This window comes from Manis pentadactyla, chromosome X (assembly GCF_030020395.1).
Source record: "Manis pentadactyla isolate mManPen7 chromosome X, mManPen7.hap1, whole genome shotgun sequence".
Classification (NCBI taxonomy): domain Eukaryota; kingdom Metazoa; phylum Chordata; class Mammalia; order Pholidota; family Manidae; genus Manis; species Manis pentadactyla.
In genome coordinates, this window is record NC_080038.1 from 89685674 (window position 1) to 89705612 (window position 19939).

General features: G+C 35.7%; 1 long non-coding RNA gene across 1 annotated transcript in view; it reads right to left on the bottom strand.

Annotated features, from left to right (window-relative positions):
* Positions 1-1168: 1168 nt before the first annotated feature.
* The window catches only part of LOC118929488 (uncharacterized), a 31359-nt gene continuing 12588 nt past the window's right edge, over positions 1169-19939 (bottom strand). The window contains exon 5 of the long non-coding RNA XR_005031592.2: positions 1169-2441. This is a non-coding gene — a long non-coding RNA (uncharacterized LOC118929488). The remainder of the gene's footprint in view (positions 2442-19939) is intronic.

Genomic DNA, 19939 nt, shown 5'->3' on the forward strand with positions numbered 1-19939 from the left:
CAGAAACAAATTAAAATCATGATATTTTGCACTTTGCAACATGTCATTTTTAAATAATTTAAGCATACATGGCCAGCATTTTTAAGGAGACATTTTCAGTGGATGATACAGAGGGTTATTAGTTGAAATTATATCCAAGATCTGGTTCTAAATTTGCCAAAGCACATAAAACTCAAAGTTTAGAATGTTCTCTTTCACTAGCAATATCTGGCTTGTAATGGTGTCTCTGTTTTCTTCATTTATGACAATAGTGAAGAATGTTAAATCTAATTAGCCTTTTCAGACACAAGAAATGGGTTGTAATTGATAATCTCTTTTGAGGGAATGTGGAAGTACTATTTCAAGCTTCCCCTTTCTCCTATATACCCTATACCTAGGGTTGAAAATCAGCTGATATGTGTCATCAGAATGACAGCCAATTATATTAAAACTCTATTTAAATGAATTTTTTAAAAATACAACAAAATTTCATTCACAAAAATAATAATGTTTCCTTTGACAAAATTAGGCTTTTGATTTTATTTTTAGTATAATGTTTCTTACAAAATTGTCTGATAACCTAGTATTTTTCACCTTTTACCTTCATTTCACTTTCAGACAAAGAAGATCAGAAGGAATACATTCTTTCAGAAGTGTTTGATGGTACGTCAATTTTCCCAAGGAGCTCTCCTAATCCTGTGAAGTGGAAACACATTTTTTGCAGGAACTATTGTATCATATCTTTGTAGAGTTCTCTCTAAGTCAGCCAGAACCTCATTTGTCCTCATTTGTCAATAGTTTCACAATAAGATTCTGTGGTTTTCCAGCATAACTTTCATGATTTTTGTATCTTTTGCAAGATTTTTCAACTTCACTGTGCAGCCAATTTGCATTATATTTTCATTATGTTATCAGATGTTTTCAATGTCCTACACTTAGAAAGAGACTTGTTAATGCAGCACTTAACTATTATATCAAAGTGTTGTTAACCAAGACTATGTTATATATGGAAGCCTATATTAGGTAAAATCCATTTAGATAGTCTCCAAGTTGGTTTTGTAACTGAAATACCAAAAATATATCATAAAATCACTTTTAGTGTCAAAGGATAAAATTTGAAATTTCAGTACATTTAATTTTATTCAATGACTAAACAAATTTTAATTTGTAACAAAAGTTTATTCAGTGCTTACAAACAATAGAATTATAGGTATAAAAGGTTTTTCTAGGCAAAAGACACTGAAGATCTAATGTCTAAACAAAGAATGGATATCTCCCTTAAGAAAAAATTTGGTTTTCAAAATGTGGTTAAAATTCTATTTCTAAAAACAAAATTGCATATGTTTATGTTTTCAGTCCATCCATTTTTTAATAAAATATATCACAAATGTATTCTTACAAGTTACATATATCTATGCAGTCATTAAATAATAGCTTTATGAGAATGCATACAAATACCTGTTTCACAAATGAAAAAAACGGAGAAAGCAGTAAAAGGAATTTGTTGACAATTGGCATTTTGTGTAAGCCCAGCTCAAATGGTTTAATCCTGCAGTTGAGAAAAACCCACAGACAGCCACAGGGCAGACAGTACCAGAGAAAAAGGCAACTGCTTTACGGCTAAATCAAGTATCTCAGGCAAATCATAGCAATACTAGCAAAATCAGATTAGCAATTACTGTTCAATGTGGAAAGCTGCTAACGGAGCAAAATTTAGAGCTCTGTATTTATTACATTAAGTCTTTGTGCCTCATCAGGCTTATTTCAGCTCTAAATTTCCATAAATAAGATTGATTGTTATTTTTCAAGTTAAAAAAAAATCCATTCTCCTTCCTTTAAGCTTTTAGCTTTAGCTATTGAGGGGATCTGGGCATTGCTCACATGAGCTTTAAGAGGGAGTTTAGTTTGGTTATCATGCTTTAGAGTGGAGTAAACAGAGGTTAATCACAATCTAAAGTCACAGATCTATGCAGGCAATTATTTTGAAACAGTTCTGTCCTCCTCATAACCCTAGTGAAATAGTTAATTGTATGTGTCAACATGACTGGGCCACAGGTTGCCCAGATATTTGGTCAAGCATTATTCTGGGTGTTCCTGAGAGGGTATTTAGGATGAGAGTAACATATAAATTGTGGAGATTTGAGTAAAGCATAGTGTCCTCCATAATGTAGGTGGGGCTCATCCAAATATTTGAAGGCCTTATTAAAACAAAAAGACCAGCTTTCACAGAGCAGGAAAGAATTCTTCAGGAAACTGATTTCAGACTTCATCTGCAACATTGGTTGTTTCTGGATCTACAGGAGATTGCCTTCAGACTGGAACTGGAACATTGCTCTCCTAGGTCTCTGACCTGCCAGCTTTCAGTACATTTGGGTCTGTAGCCTGTTGACACACCCTTTAGATTTTGGACTTGCCAGCTTCCATAATCATGCGAGCCAATTTCTTGATGAACACACATGTCTCTACCAAGTAGAATAGAAAGGAGCACAGATGAGGCAGTCATGGAGTGTTGATTCCTGCATGGGAACTAGCTCAGTGCCCAGATGACACTAAGAGCCCACCCAAGTCAGAACTATTTTTTTTCTCTCTTGATTTTGACAATTCTATTTTTGAATCATAGTTATCTGAGTCCACTAAGCTTGATAATTACTGTCCCTTGCAATGTCTCTGCTCATACTTTCAATAATTGTAAATGGCTCTGTTTCTGTCTTCAAGTATCTAAAGCGTAGCTAGTTGTTTTATTACTTGGGTTTGTAGCACGTGCTATTTATCTTTATAATATCAGTGTTTCTTCTCTTTCTCCTTTCTACTTTTCTGATGCTTTCTGTCATGTACCTCTGTTAAACTTTTCCTACAAGTTCTGTGCATTAAGAAGTGCTATGCTATGATCTATTGCTCCTTTAGCTGCATCCTTTTGTCATGAAGTTTAAAATTCTTATTCTCATTTTGTACTTATCTCTGTAGACCTTGGAAACCCCAGTGGGTGGATCAGATAGGCTTGTATCAGGAAAACAAAGTAAAAATGCCACAGAAAACAAACCCACCCTCTCCAATTTTTCTTGTGGCTTCACTTTAAAATACCCAGCTTAAAATTCTCAATAGTATTGCTGTGTCAGTACTTTCTCCTTCACTTCTTTGTCACTTTGTGTGGGCTACTTCTGCATAATATCAGGTCAAAAGTTAGGGTATACCATTATTTTTTTCACACTGGTAAATTTTTACCCTTCCCTGGGCCTCAGTTTCTCCACCTGCAAAGTGGGAGGGTTGGCCTATATGTTCTCTAAAGAACCTTTCAAGTCTGACATTCTTTGGATATGATTTTCACTATTCAGATATGCACACACAAGCATATATATATATTATGCAGAAAATTAATTTTGTATTAGATGTTACAGGTTTTCATCTAAATGATTGTCATTATTTAGATTTATCCAGATTTCGTGATGGTAGTTGCCTGATTGTATGTTAAAAGTAAACACCACAAAGGAGAGAGCAGAATTGAAAAACTGTAAAATAAAATGTCCTAGCTCTCAGTTTAAAATTGTTTGCACATCCCTGAGTTGATAAATTTGGGAAATCTCTATATGACTAAATATGAACAGTTGCCATATTTCACAGGAGCAAAATGATCTATTTTCCTCCATAGTGTTTTAAGGTGGACATTTTCTAAGTATAATCTGAAATGCCAACTCTGGTTCTAATATGCTACAGGTCATAAGAATTTAACTTAATATATGGAATGATTTTGCACATGTCACAGTCACAATGATTTTTACACTCAGAAAACATTTATTTCCTATAGGCGTTCTACCCATGCTTGCCCATATTCATGATAAACATATATTACTCAAAGAAGCATGACTGATTTTGTGTTTAAGCTCATATATTTCATATGGACTAGGAATACAATAAAGCTTACTTTAAATAATTTTTAATTTTTGATATGTTTTGAAGACATATGAAAACAACATACTTTATGTTCATAACTCAGTCCAATCATAAACATCAATTGCAGCAACTTTCCTGTATTTTCTTCTTTAAATCCTCAGATGAAGAGCATAGCATCTGACACAAAATCTTCTGGCAGTTTGCTCCAACCAATAAAGATTAATGATGAACTATGAAAATGCATTTTATGGCAGTGAATAAGTGAAGCTTTGACAAAAACTAGAATAATTTTCTTCCCCAAATTACTCTTTTGTACTGTGACCTTGAAATTCTAATCATTAAGGATTCTTCACACAGAAACACTACATTTTGAAGGCACACAGCTTAACTGTGGGCTAAACATATCTATCTTGTTAATGGAATCTTTTATCATATAAATCAAGGGGTGGTGAAAATTCTATGAGAATAAAAAATGTACCCAGTAGGTTTTTAAACAAACATCTTAAATACAAAAGTCCTACTGTTGCAACAACATGGATGAAGCTAGAGGGTATTATGCTCAGTGAAATAAGCCAGGCGGAGAAAGACAAGTACCAAATGATTTTACTCATATGTGGAATATAAGAACAAAGGAAAAACTGAAGGAACAAAACAACAGCAGAATCACAGAACCCAAGAATGGACTAACAGTTACCAAAGGGAAAGGGACTGGGGAGGATGGGTGGGAAGGGAGGGATAAGGAGGGGAAGAAGAAAGGGGGCATTACGATTAACATGTATAATGTAGGGGGGGCACGGGGAGGACTGTGCAACACAGAGAAGACAAGTAGTGATTTTATAGCATCTTACTACGCTGATGGACAGTGACTAATGGGGTATGTGGGGGGGACTTGGTGAAGGGGGTATTCTAGTAAACATAATGTTCTTCATGTAATTGTAGATTAATGATACCAAAAAAAAAAGTCCTACTGTATTTATAAGATCTCAGAATAAAATAGCATGTGTGCCCTGGCTATGTTGACAAGAGAAACTGAAGAGAAGCTATTTTTTACTGCATGCAAAATCATGGCCAAATTATAAAATTGCATTTCAGTACCTATGATTATATATTCATATACCCAGCTACCCTACTGGTAGCCTTTGGGTAAAATTTTAGGGATATACAATTTCAGGTTTTTTCCATGTTTCAGTATTATCAAGACTTCCAAAGCATTTTTACATTTCATCAAAGCATTTTGGCAATTCCCTTCATAAAGTGAGAGATTAAAGAATTTTTAGCATACTTCCTTTGTTGAAATATGTGGTTAGATATGAAAGTTCTTTTGACTTTGCCTCAGAATCATGTTTCTGAGATAGAGGTCATTTTGTTGCTTTTGTTTGTTTGTTTGCTTGTTTGTTTTAATGTCTTTTTGGTTTGTCCTTGCCAGGAAACAATGTTTTTGTTTAGCGAATGTCTAGATCTGCTTTGAACTAATAGAGGCATTTCAAGAGGTCTACAGATTGGTGAGTGCCTTATCTTACCAATCTTTACCATGCCTGAGCTGCTGGAGGATGATTATCATCTAGGTGAAATTGAGTGGAGAAGTTGAGCAGAAAAAGCTTATCAATCAAAATCACTAGATGGTCTCCTCCACAGAGTGGTCATTCACCTGCTGGATCAATATGGTGCCTCTGATTGGGAAATATGAAACTGATAAGAACAATTATAACCTGTTAATCAATTCTGTCCATTTAGATCAGTTGTTCTCAGTGGCAAAGGGAGTAACTCTGTCCCCCAGGGAACATTTGGTAGTGTCTGGAGACATATTTGGTTGTATGATTGGGAAGGGTACACTATTGGTATCTAGTAGGTAGTGCCCAGCAATGCTGGTAAACATCCTACAGCACACAGGACAGATCCCAATGAAGAATTATCCTCTCCAAAGTGTCAGTAGTGCTGAGGTTGAGAACCCTGTCTTAAAGAATTGCTTACATTACCTATTTAAAATGATTTGGAGTTGACTGTGTGAAAACACTGCATTTTTCCTTAAAGTTTACAGAGAATATACTAAAGACCTGGAAATATATTAAGTGGTTAACAAAAGTCAATTAATTTAATCCTCACATTAATCCTGGGAGGAGACCCAGATTGAATAGTTATATCATTTGCCATGTATTGTACATTTCGTAGTCAGTCTGGTTGAATTAAGGGTTTGTGATCTTAGTGAACTGTTCAAAATTCAAAGTATGGTAGATGTACTTCTTGTGGCACATAGCTGCTTTGAAAATAGGGTGAAGGCTATTGAACCTCTGTCCAGCAGAAGAACACTTGTTCAGATACATAAAACGTTGTACACCATCTCAGGAGGTTTCATGACATGCTCACCCTCCCAACATGCATCTATGGATCACTGGGTAAGAACTGGTCTAGTGGGAGTGCAAGACAAGCAAACACATCATTTCAAATAGTTAGGTGTTTTGAATCCCAGCATTATGCCTGACATAGAGTAGACATTCAATAAATACTGGGTGAATCAGAAAATGTTGTCCAGGGTGAGAAGTGTAGAGAGAAGAATGAACTTAACTACTATTCCCTAAGGAACGAAGAGCAACTTAGATAAGTCTTTGCTTTGTAGGAACTAATACAAATAGACACCATTCATAATTTTAACTGGGCATACTCCAAGAGTTCAGCTGTGAGGAAAATCTCTGTAAGGATGAACTGTCTCTTATGACATTATACTTTATCTTATTTCCTAGTGATTTTAATGTTGTTTTATTCTTATATTAAACTATACACTCCTGTACCCAGGGACTCTCCTGTTCATCCTCATTTTTTTATATTGTACTACATTTTAGAATAGTTTCTTGCACACAATAGGCACTAATCAATATTTGTTGAATTATTTAAGAACTAGAAAAACATTAAATGATGTGGCTTGCATACCCTTTTTAAAAAAGTACTAGAACTTTATTTAAAAATGCCATGGAAAAAAACATAGATTAAATAAGAGAAGGGGAGAGAAATAAAAGAGAAAGAAGAGATACAAGAGAGGGAGGGGAGAAGGGAAGGAGGAAAAGAGGAAAGCAGAAAGAGAAGGAAAGAGAGAGGGAGAAGTAGGGATGGATGATGCGAGAATAGAAGTGAGAGAAGAGATGAGAGTTTGAATCCCAGCTCTGTGGAAGCTTGGACAAGTTACTTAGCATTTTTGTTTTTCAGTTTCCTTGTTTTATGATGCAGGTGATAATATTAGTACTTCACAAGACTGTGGAGTGTTTTAAATACATTAATACTTGTAAAGTGCTCAGAACAGTGCCTGACCTATAGGAAGTACTTGTCATTATTACTATGATCCAGTTCTTAACCTGTTGTACTCGTTCCTGACCTATAGAAAGTACTTGTCATTATTACTATGATCTAGTTATTATCCTGTTGTACTCATTTAAATGCTATAGGTACAAGCAAAGTCCAAGACCTGCAGTCCACACACAAAGAGCTTCTGATATAGCTTGTCAGGGACTGGAACAAAACTAATCCTTTCTCCCTAGTCCTTCTCTTAATTATTCTAAGCAAGGGATATGATTTTAATTATAATGAATAAGTATCCTGGATTTCCTGTGGTAGTTGTACTTTTTGCATGTTATCCTACCATTATGATTAACTGAATCTCTTTTCACTCTCAGAAATGTTCCATTTTGGGCAATACGTTTGGCAATAATTCCATTTAACATGTATATTGAAAACCATGTAAGTCTGAAAACTTAAGATACTATTAGTGTACTCCAAAAACTCAGGGAACTAATACCAACTAACACATGGCAATAAAGCTGCTCTGTTTTCTTGGATGTTTAGAAGAGGTTGATATACCTTTCAGCTAATCAGGATGTTCCTTTCATGTAATCTTCAGAACAAAAGTGATAGTCATAGGCCTTTTCAGTGCTTTTAAGGACTGTACCTAACAGAAATCCAACAGGTCATTGAAAAATGTACAGCATCTATGAAACATTAGTCATTTTCCCCAATATAGTATATTTATTCCCCTACACACACACACATGCATGCACACACACATTGAATAAAAGGAATTTAAGTCCATTTGCGACTTTATCATCACAAGATAAAAATTAATCACTCAACATGTGTGGGGATATTGTTAAAAAGGCTACCCTTTGGTGTTAGCATTCTTTCCTGAAATAAGCAGCTGCAATCTTTTCCTTGCAGAATTTATTTCCAATCCTTTTAATCATTTTTGTTGTTTCCATTGGGCATCTTCCTACATCTTGCTTAAGTTGCACAACTCCAAAATAGACTCCACATGCTAATAATGTTCTGAGAAAAGCTAAAGGTAGAGTCAGGATAAACTTGTGATACAGAAGAGGAAGAAAATGTTTCTAGCATGTTATAAGGTTGTCACTATTTGGTCACAGTGGGGAGGTGGAATAAAGAATACATATAAACTTGTATTTATTATTTCAAGGAATATAAAACAGCAAGATGTTTCAGTTAATGTTTCAAAAATTATAATTACAATTACTTAAAAAGCAGTCACCATTTTTAGGTGAACAGACTCTAAGGTGGCTCTATGACTCCTGCCTCTTGGTGTTCACACCTTTGTGTAATCCTCTCTCCTGAGTGTGGTCAGTATCTATAACTTGATTACAACCTTTAGAATATGACAAAAGGGATGACATGCCACTTTGTGGTTATTTAAGTTCAAAAGATTCTGTTTTGCTAGCAGACTTACTCTACAGAGATTTTTCCCTTCCTAGCTTTGGGAAAATAACCATTTCAGGAGGCTTACATGGAATAAACTCTAAGATCTGAGAGTGGCTTTAAGATAATACCCAGGAATAAGCTTGTATAGATGCAAGAAAATGAAAATGCCAACAATATGAATGATCTTGGAAACATATTCTCCCCTGGTTGAGGCTCCAGATGAAAATGCAGCCCTGGACACCTTGATTTTTAGTCTTATGAGACCCTAAGTAGAGGCACAGCTTGGTCCTACCCAGACTCCATGCTACAGAAACTGTGAGGAAATATGTGTGTTATTTTAAGCCACTGAATATGTGATTTTTTTTTAACTAAACAATAGGTAGTAGGGAATGGCATTGTGTGGGTCATAGTTATTGGTCAAATTGTTAATGCCCATTGATAGCAAATTTCTAGATTATTGCTGTGTTAACACTTGTGTTCTGATTTTTCATCTCACTCTATCTATTGGAAGTCTAAGCACACCTGTAATATGTTAAATCAAGAAGAGAAATGTTAGGACTTGGCAAAATGTCGGGAGATCAGCCATGACACAACTTTTTGTCAGTTTGGCTCACATAGTCATGAGGTGCAACAGAAAATTCTTAATGAGATCATTAAATATTTTAGATATGCTATAGCCATTGCCTGTAGATATTGCCTATATCCCTGGTTGATACATTCCACATGGATTTCAGTCCAAATTGAGATCTTCTCCCTTTATTATTCTTTGTCTAGGTTCTAACTACTCTGCTTCTTTATTCTTGAAGAGTACTGTACTGATTGGCTTTTGCCTTGCCCAAGTGTGGATGCTGTCTCCTCAACTATGCTCTTCCTAACTACCCTGAATACAAGCATTCAGACATTCTTAAAGATAATATCAATTTAGGGAAGTAAGAATGTTTCCAAAGTAGTTCTTCTAGAATTTCTGACTGTCCTATATTTTGTTTTTGAGCTATAATTCATACACATAAAATTCACTCTTCTAAAGTGTACAATTCAGTAGTGTTTTGTGCATTCACAAAGTTAAGTAAACATTACCACTATCTAATTCTTAACACCAAACTCAACATCAAAAAAACAAATAATATGGTTAAAAAATGGGCAGAGGACCTAAATAGACATTTTTAGGATATACAGATAGCGAATAGACACATGAAGAGATGCTCAAATCACTAACCACCAGGGAAATGTGAATCCAAACTATAATGAGATACCACTTCACACTATTCGGAGTGGCTATTATCAACAAGACAGGAAATAAAACATGTTGGTGAGGATGTGGAGAAAAGGGAACCCTTATACACTGTCTGTAGGATTGTAAATTAGTGCAACCACTATAGAAAGCAGTGTGGAGGTTTCTCAGAAAACTAAACATAGAAATACCATACTACCCAGCAATTCCATTTCTGGGAGTTTACCGGAAGAAAACAAAATCACTAATTCAAAAAGATATTGTGGAGTAAATTGCAAAATTTCCAGAATCTCTTGCTGGGCCTTAGGCATTTACGTATCAATAGGTGTTTACTGCTGCAGCCTCCAGGGCAATGAGTGGAGAGAGGTTGGCCATTCTCCCCTTTCCTCCATTCCTGGTGTGTAATTGGTCTGGCACCTGCATTTGCCAGGGACACCCCCTCTCCCCCGTGGGTTTCCTCCAGGAAAGGGCAGGAGGGAAGTAGAAAGTATGCCATATGGGCAGAGCAAGAGCTGCAACCAGAGAAGATGGATGGGGCCAGGCCTAGATAGTGAATTCGAACAAGCTGTGAGTAATAAAGAACCTTTTTCCTAACCTACTCTTTCCCTTGACTTATTTTGGTTTCATTGGTTTCATAGGTGATTTATACTAGGGAACATCCTTTCCCTCAGAGCTACAGGTATATGCACCCCTATATTTATCACAGCAGTATTTAAAACAGCCAAGGTATGGAAACAAACTTTATGCCCATTGATAGTTGAATGAATAAAAAGATGTGGTATATATATATATATATAATTCAGCCATAGAAAAGAATAAACTTTTGCCATTTATGACAACATGGATCTATCTAGAGGGTATTATGCTAACTGAAATAAGTCAGACAGAGAAGAACAAATACCATATGATTTCACTTATATGTGAAATTTAAAAGCTAAACAAACAACAGAAATAGATTTATAGACACAGAGAACAGACTGGTGGTTGCTATGGGCAAAGGTGGTCAGGGGATAGGTGAAGGGGAAAGAATTAGTGAGAATATTTGATATGTTGATCTGGGTGATGGTTACATGAGTGTATGTATACACATGTCAAAATTCATTGAGCTGTACACTAAGATTTGTGCATTTCACTGTATGTACCTCAATAAAAAATAATAATATTGAAACATTTCTTTATCTCAAAAAGAAACACCTTACCTATTAGCAGTAGCCCTCTAATTCCCCTCCCCTTCCTTCATCACTGGCAACCACTAGTCTACTTTCTGTCTATGAATTTGCCTTTCCAAAATATTTCATATAAATGGTGTTAAACAACATTTAGCATATTCCTGAATGGCTTCTTTCATTCAGCATAATATTTCAAGATTCATCTGTATTGTAGCATGTATCATGGTTTCATTTGTTTTTATTGCCAAATAATATTCCATTGTAAGAATATACCAGATTTTGTTTATCCATCAATCACTTGATGGATATTTGGATTGTTTCTACCTTTTGACTATTATGAAAAACGTTCTTTCAAACATTTGTGTATATATATTTTTTCTGAAAACCTGTTTGCAGTTCTTTTGATTATATACCCAGGAGTGGAATTGATGGGCCATATGGTAATTCTATATTTAAGGAATCTTTCTGAGGAACTGTCTGATATACATCCGAGCTAAATGGAAGGTACCTTGTGTTCATTCCACTTTTATTTAAGGATCCAGCACATTAAAACTTTTTCCTACACAGAAGTCCAGTTTAGTGAGAGCCACATAGCAGGATGACTCCCATCAACACCAACTTCTGAAGTCTATAGGATAGGAAAATAATATGTAGGCTTGTTTTTCTCCTGAAAGAATTATCACTGCTGAGAAATTTTGTTTTGGGTGATACCCATTTCTTTAACAATCTACTTACTATGACCATACAATGTATTGCATAAACTAATGCAAGACACTTTAAGAGTGAAAGTTTGAGCTATTTAAAGTTTTTAGGTTATAAACAAGTACCATCCTGAGAAAAAAGGAAGTATGGTAACCCCATTTCTAACAGAAATGAAAATTTGAAAACATTCTCTCATATCTGATATATAATTACCTGCTTAATTACCTAGAAAGCACTGTCAAAAAGAATAATGCTAAACTTTGTTACTGAATGTTTTGTGTTACAGAAATATCAGAATTTCCTTGTGTCAATGGTCTTACAGTAAGCTCTCATCAGATCTTTAACCGTTGTCATTTGTAAATCTTTTGTCATCTATACTCACTATTTATTACTCCTAAACTAGTAAAAAACTAGATTTCAGCAGAACAGGTATTAGTTACATAGGATTAAGTAAACTAAGGAAGATGATTTTGTGGCTTTTTGTTTCAAATGTTGTTGATAAAGTGTTTTAAGCTTTTTCTCTTAAGCTGACAACAGTTTAGTAAATGACTGCCTTTATAAGCAGAATTGAAACTTTATCTTTCTCTCTACCTGATCCCTCCAGAATTTAAAAACTCTCAGTGACTATTTTTATATTTCATGGCAGTATGTTAATTTGCATAAGTTCATTCCAATAAATTCCGACCGAAGTAAGCAGGCTAAGAGAGGCAACAAAGGGCCAGGTAGTTTATTTGAATGCCACCCCTGGGTGATGTTCCGTGGTCTGAAACCCAGGCCAGGGAAGTCACACCCAGCAGGGCAGGCAGCAAGTTTTTAAAGAAGGCAGGGGGAGGGAGAGCAAAGGTGTACATTGGCGCAAGGATTGGCTCGTCTAAGGTACGTGGGGGTCTCTCATTGGCCTTTAGCCAGGTACTGGAAAGTTACCACTAATCCTTTAGCTTGGGGGAAGGGCTCTAGTTGGGAGGGTTATCCGATCAGGCTCTGGAATGTTTTCAGACCGGAATCTGTTGGTCTCTTTGCCTCGTTTGGTGAAGCCTGAGTTTGTCCATCAGGCTCACCCCTTCCCCTGATGCCTGCAGCCTAACAATATCCATAAAGTTGAAAAAGGGTATAAACATTTGGAAACAACTGCTTGCATATTTAGCATAGATTGGCAAGGGCAAAGTATCTGGGTCCTTTATTTGCTTTACTGCATATGTGTGATTGTATTGGAAGGGGGTGCTTATGGAAGAAACGAGAATCATTTCGTAACAGTTTCCTTACCAAATCTCACGTGGAATTTTTCATGATTTTCATATTTCAATTTAGCATTTGCTAATTTTTTAGAGCTGTTCTTGTTCAAAAATAAACTACTTTTAGACAAGTACTAAGTCAGCTTTACCTTATGCAAAGCAGACATTGAAAACTGGCTTGCATTGTAATTATATATTTCAAGCATCTATTTTTTCTATTGTTTTGGTAAAGGATCTGAATGTGCCCCTCAATTCCCTAAACTGTATTAAAAAATAATCTTTCTAGAACTTTAATAAAATTTAAATCAGGACTTTTTCATTTTTTCTAACTCAGCCATGTAATTACCACATACTTTTATATGCTTGTGCTAATGTATGTTTTTCTTTATGAAATATACTTATTATGTATGTATATATATATATGAATGTATGTGAATGTGTGTATATATGAATTCCTCACGAACCTGGAGACAGGGGTATTAATTTCCAATTTTGCATTTTAGGACAAAAAATGTGTTTTTGAGTGTCTGCAATCCTTACTTAACCAAGGGAGATTAGTTAAGAGAGATCTCTCTTTCATATATGTAATTTCTTTTTTTTCTTCAGGATTTCACAACAATCACTTAAATTCACTTATTGACACAAAATACTTCATAGCATGAAGCAAATATTTTCTCTTATTAGGGAGCCAATAAGAACGTTGAGTCAGAGGAGTGTTTTGATGTGTTTATACAATTCTGGTAACTTTAACTTCACCTCTAAGCAGAAAAAATATGGAGGCTATTACTAACTTTGTGTAACATGGTTCATAGAAGCCCTAAGACTTTTTTCTCTTTCTATATAAGTTGAATTAGATATTAACTGAATCTGTAAATGAGAAATTACCATACTTCTCTTCTGTAAGCCAGAAGGCCCCACCAGTGAGAAATACAAAACTGTATTTTATCTCACTGCCTCCCTAAATAACAAGAATTTTAGCAGAAGTAGCAGAAACTGACCTCATTTAAGGAAAGAATGTGCTCTTCAGAAATATGACAATATTTCATCATTCCAAAATAGATAGGCAGACTCAGGGAGTTAGTTAACAATATATGGAGGGAGAAATATATATGATTTCTTCCTTATTACCAATGCCTTGTTTTCTTAGTTATTGTCTCTAAATTTAATAGTTACTGTGATTTAATTAAGAATTTAAACCAGTAACAGATACCTTTGGTTAGCTGTTTATCTAAAAGACCATTTAACAAAATCTTCAGGAAAGAGGAATATGTAGTATTAGTAAAGCTGATAATGATGATAATGATATCATAGTATCTAATATTCACTGAGTCCATGCTATCTGCCTAATATCATCTGAAGCACTATGTATGTGTAATTTCATTTTCAAATTTATGTCAAAGCTATGAGAAGGTATCATTTCATAGATCCATCCATTTTACAGCTTAGGAAACTGAGGACCAGAGAGATGAAATAATGTGCCCACCCAGTTTGTAAGTGGCAGAGTTGGGATTCAACTTCTGATCAGTTTTACTCCATGAGCCAGCACTGTACAATGAACAAGCATAGAAATATCTGAGACATTTCAATGTGAACATTCCTTCCAGAAATAAAAACCAAATATACTAATATATCTTTTTCCATGTAAGAGACCTTGGTTACAAAGTTGGAAGATGATTAGGGAAGCAGGAAAGAAACCACCAGGGTGACTTTTGGCAGATGAGATCAAGTAAATTTAAAAGTTCTCCTTGAGACAAATTCACCTTAAACTATAATCATGTTGGCTGTTAGGTAGAAAGATAGACATGAACAGCCAGGGAAGGGAAGATAAGGTTCAAGGAAAAAACTGCCCAAACTTCCCAGGTAGGGGATCCCACATGAAGACAACAAAGGCTTTGCAGGGAGATAACTTCTTGCCTAGGTGCAATTGAACAAAACTAAGAACCACCCAAACCACACCTCTTCATAATCTCATTAAAACTGTGGTTTTGCCCTCCCAACCAACGGGCTTTTCTGTGTACATTCTGGGAAAAGACATGTGCACCAAGAGGAATAGGTGTAGAACTCAAGCTGTCAATGAAATGACCTCACCCTGTCAATCAAAGGAAGTGCCTCCCAGCCAGGTGGTGATAAGTAGATCTTCCCCTATAAGTTCAGAGCCTTTGTCTACCTTGACTCTGGCCCACTCCTCCCTTGGAGTATATGCAAATAAAACTTCGCTCTGACTTTCAATTCTTTCTTGTGGCTGGGACAAGAACCGAACAGAAAGAACTCAGCCCATAATACTGACTGTATCTTCAGCTAAGACTGGGTTTTAGATGATGATAAAGAAGGTGAATTAGTATGTGGTCTAAGACTGAGTATTTATAAACTAGAGAAAAACTTCTAAAACTGGTTGTGGTGCATAATATTGTCAAATCAACGAAAACATGTTTCACATATTCATGATGACACCAAGCAAGCTCACTATTTTTAACATTATGATTCTGTCACCAGCTTTCTAAGTTCTTTTTTGCTGATTTTTTAGCTGTTAAAATTGGCAAGATACTTAGGCAGCCTAAGGTGTTATTTTGAATCCACTGTTCCCATTTTATCAATAGCATTTTTTTACATTATTAGTGAGGACTGCCATCCAGTGTTCAGTTTGATTAATAACAACTAGCTCTTGTAGATTCCAATAGCTATTACTTCCTAATGCTGCACTTATTAAAAAACATAGTTAACACCAAGGTACATTTAGTTAACCTCCCTGTTCTATTTTTTTTTTTTTTTTCAGGTGTACAACACAGCGACTCAACATTTATATACATGATATTTCTAGGTACCAGGTATCACCATACCAAGTTGTTACAATATTTTGACTATATTCCTTATGCTATACATTACATCCCGGTTACTTATTTATTTTACAATTGGAAGTGTGTTTATATATATATATATATATATATATATATATATATATATATATATATATATATATATATATATATATAGTGAGGGCATCTCTCATATTTATTGATCAAATAGTTGTTAACCACAACAAATCTCTGTATAGGGGGGTCAATACTCAATGCACAATCATTAATCCACCCCAAGCCCAATTTTCGTCAGTCTCCAATCTTCTGATGCATAACGAACAAATTCTTACATGGAGTACAAATTCTTACATAGTGAATAAGTTACATGGTGAACAGTGCAAGGGCAGTCATCACATCTCCCTGTTCTATTAATAGAGGGAATATATAAATGACAGATACCAGAGTCTAAAATATGGTCTCCAAAAGTCCTTGATAGTCTAATTTTTTTCCCTTGATGTTATAAGCCAGACAGGACTAAAAAGAGGACTAAGGGAAAGGAAATGCAAATACAATGGTATATGTAGCCTACATTTCTGTACTTGGATACGCTTGAGAAAATTAGGTTTAATAACACCTCCATAGCTCCAAGTAAACTCACAGCCAAGGTGTTGTAAGACTTAAGATATAAACCAAGGGAAATGTCTTTTCTTGGCAAGTGAAAACCAAGAGTTAGCTCTTTATTCATTTTCTTCATTATAATCTCAAGCATTGTTGATGTAGAAAAGGAGCAGATTCAAAGATTAGCATTACAATAAACCCTTTTTAAATCTGAGTAATTGCTGGGTTGAAACATTTCAGATTTTTAAAGAAATGTGATTACAATGCACCTCAGATTTGGAATTGCTAGAGATTGAATTTAAACTACATGCAAGGAAATGTAGAGCACTTAGAGGGAGCATCATCAACTCATGGATTTACCTAAAGAACTTCTCTTCCTATAAGGCAATTTAACAAGATCTATTTGGGTCTTCAAAGTAAATACATCTTGCATTTAAAAGAGATGTTAAGAAGCTTTGTATTATAAAGCTTGCAAAGAAGGGTTTAGTAAACCAGTTTCAGATAAGCAGTCATTGTACACATAAATTGTCACTATATTTCAAGTTCATATAACAATTTAAGTTAGATCCTTATAGTGTTTAGAAATACAGGCCTTGCTGCAATGAATTTATAAAACTTAAACATGATAAAAAGCATCTGCTTTCAGGTTATTTTTTACTAATAGGCAAATATCTTAAGCCATTCATTCTTCTGAATTGGTTAAACATGCCCTGTAATCTTCTGTGATAATTCAATAGATTTTATAAATTCTTAGTGAGAAACAGTGGAGCATGGTGATTAACAGTATTGGCTCTAGAGTCAGAAACACTGCCAGGGTTGAAATTCTGGCTCTATTCTTTACTGCTTAATATTAGAAAAATTACTTAACTTCTTTGTGCTTCTGTTTATTCTTCTGATATATGAACCTTACCTTATAAAGTTGCTTTGATATTGACTTAATTCATGTAAAGTTCTTAAGACAGTTCCTGGCATATAGTGAGTGTTTAATGTTACTGGTTATTGTTCATTAATGTAGAGCAAAGAGTCACTTCAGCCCAAGTCAGAGCATGCAGTGGCATGTGAGGTATAATGAAGTAGGGCAAGAACATGGGACAAGCAACATGATTAACTTTTCCTGGCTATGATGAAAAATGTTAAAGTATAAACAGTATTGAAAGAACAGGAGTGACCCATCTTAAGGCAAAGATTCCATTTTAAAATGCAGAGAGTTGAGAATTAAGATTCCTAACATATTCTCTGGTAATCAGACAATAACCCACCCAATCTTAAGGCAGGGCAAGCAGTCTTAACTGGTATGGCCTCACTGCTTGAGTATAACCACCACCGTGGAGAAGAACAGGTAAATAAATTCCTTGTGTTGGGTTTATTTAGCATAATTAGCGGAGGAGTGATAACAGAAGAGAGGAAACATGGTGTCTCATCAGACATAAACATCTTGAGACCATAAATCAAGCCTACGCCCAACAACCTCCCCTCTGCCCTTTTCCCCCTTCTTAAAATCCTTAAAAGACAGAATCCCCAAACTTTCAACACACCTCCTCTCTGAGGGCACCACACTTTCCTTTCTTTACGGGTGTACTTTCAAATAAAGCTTTCTCACTTCTCAGATATTTGCTTTATGTCTCTTCGCTATTTGGTTTTATTTCCAAGTCTTCACTCATTTCTGCTTTACTCATAATAAGTAGCTAGGGGCTGCTAAGAGCTCAGATTTGGGTCTGCATGTTTCCATTGCCTGGATGACCCAGACAAAACTGCAGCTGTGTAAACTGCTCTTATTAGCCTGCTTGAAAATCTCCTTTCTTTGGGAAGTTCTCAGAACATAATATCACTCCATCCTGTGCTCCGTGGCTCCCCAAAACCGGAGTAGTAGGGGCTAGTCCTCATGCTGTGTAGATCCATGTGGACACAGGATGCCAGGTGACCCTAGCTTCAGGAGTCGGCAATGGAATCTGCCCTAGGCAGAGAACTTTCCCTCTTTCTCTGCAATTCCCTGTTCTCTGCTGCCTGCCAGGCAGCTGCCCTTCCCTGCTGCTCTTGCTCTAATGAATTCCTTCCTTACCTACACTCTTCTGACCTGCTGGAGAATTCTTCCTTGTTCGGAGACAAGAACCCTCCCCCATCCAGGTTGAGGTTTCTCCCAGTGCTTCACCTAGTGTGCAGGGAGAGACCTCCCCAGATGCAGCTGCCTGGCAACAGTAACATGAAGACCATGCTAACTGGGTTTTTCTGTATCCTATGGAACTGATGGAAATTTATTAGTTCCTTCTCAGGACATAAAATCTGTATAGAGAAACATGCATAGCACTAGCACCTACATTCACATCTAGAACCAAATGTTTCTAGAGTGTTATTGATGCTTGCTTTACATGTATTATCTCATTTAATTGTAACAGTACCACATATGAGGTAGTTACTACTGTTATTTTCATTGTACAGATAAAGAAACTGAGATTCAGGGAGGTTAACTAAAAATTGCCCAAGGTCACACATAATAAATGACAGAGCTAGAAATTTAAACCCAATAATCCGATTCCAGACTCTGCCTTATTAGCTAGTTGGCTTTAAAAGAAGTTATCATCATTATTATCTGTACATTCTCATACTATAAACTGAAAAATTAAATAGCCTTCGTCCTGGTTGCTATTTTCCTGTCTTCTAACTCTTAGTGAGTTGCCAACATGAATCACAGTTCTGTTCAGATAATGAAGGCTTAAGCAATTTCATTACATTTTGTTAAAATATAAATCTATCTAGGCATTCCATTAAAACAGACTCTGTCAAAGCATAAAGTACAGTTCCTGGAAGTCAGCATTGAGCTTTACTTGAGAAGTTTCACTCTCTAACCCAATTCATTTTCTTGGCCAGAATTATCAGTAAAAACCATCAAATTTTCAAAAGATCATTCAACCACAAAAATATTTAACTGTAACTTTTTATTCCCTTACTGAAGTGTCCTTCTTTAAGGATGGTTAGTTGTTTGAAATAGTTTTGCTAGTAGGTCTACCATATCTATGTAAGCCTAGTACTTGTTGAAAACAGAAATTAATCCTTCAGTATGCCTCCTCCAAGCCTCCCCTCTAGCTTTCTTTCTTTTCTTCTTGTTCATGAGTCCACTATTTTCCTGGACTCATGAATCATTTTATTTCTCCCTTTTTATCATCTCCTACAGCCAATCCATTGTCAGATCCTTTAGTTTCTACAACCCCCATTTTCTCAATTACATCCCCTCCTTCCAATCCCACCTCAACCACTCTATTTCATGTGCACTTTATCTCTTGACTGAACTACTGCCTTAGCTTGCCTACTGGCTCCTTCATTTGGAGCCTTTGTCAATCAGCTTTATCCATTACTTGCAGAATAATTGTACCAAAATACAGTTGGAAAACATTTCTTCATTTTTGTAAATAAAACAAACATTTTCAATGCTTTCCCAGATCCTTCTCAACTGTTACACATTTCTAACTCCAGCATTCATAATCTGAAACAAGGTGGTCCCAATGTACTTCCAATAATCTATTCCCAAAACTTTACCACATAATGTTGCTGACCATTTACTATGGTTTCGCCCCTCTAATGTTTTCCCTGTTTGTGAAATGTCTCTATTTCTACATGTCAATTTTCAGTGCATCC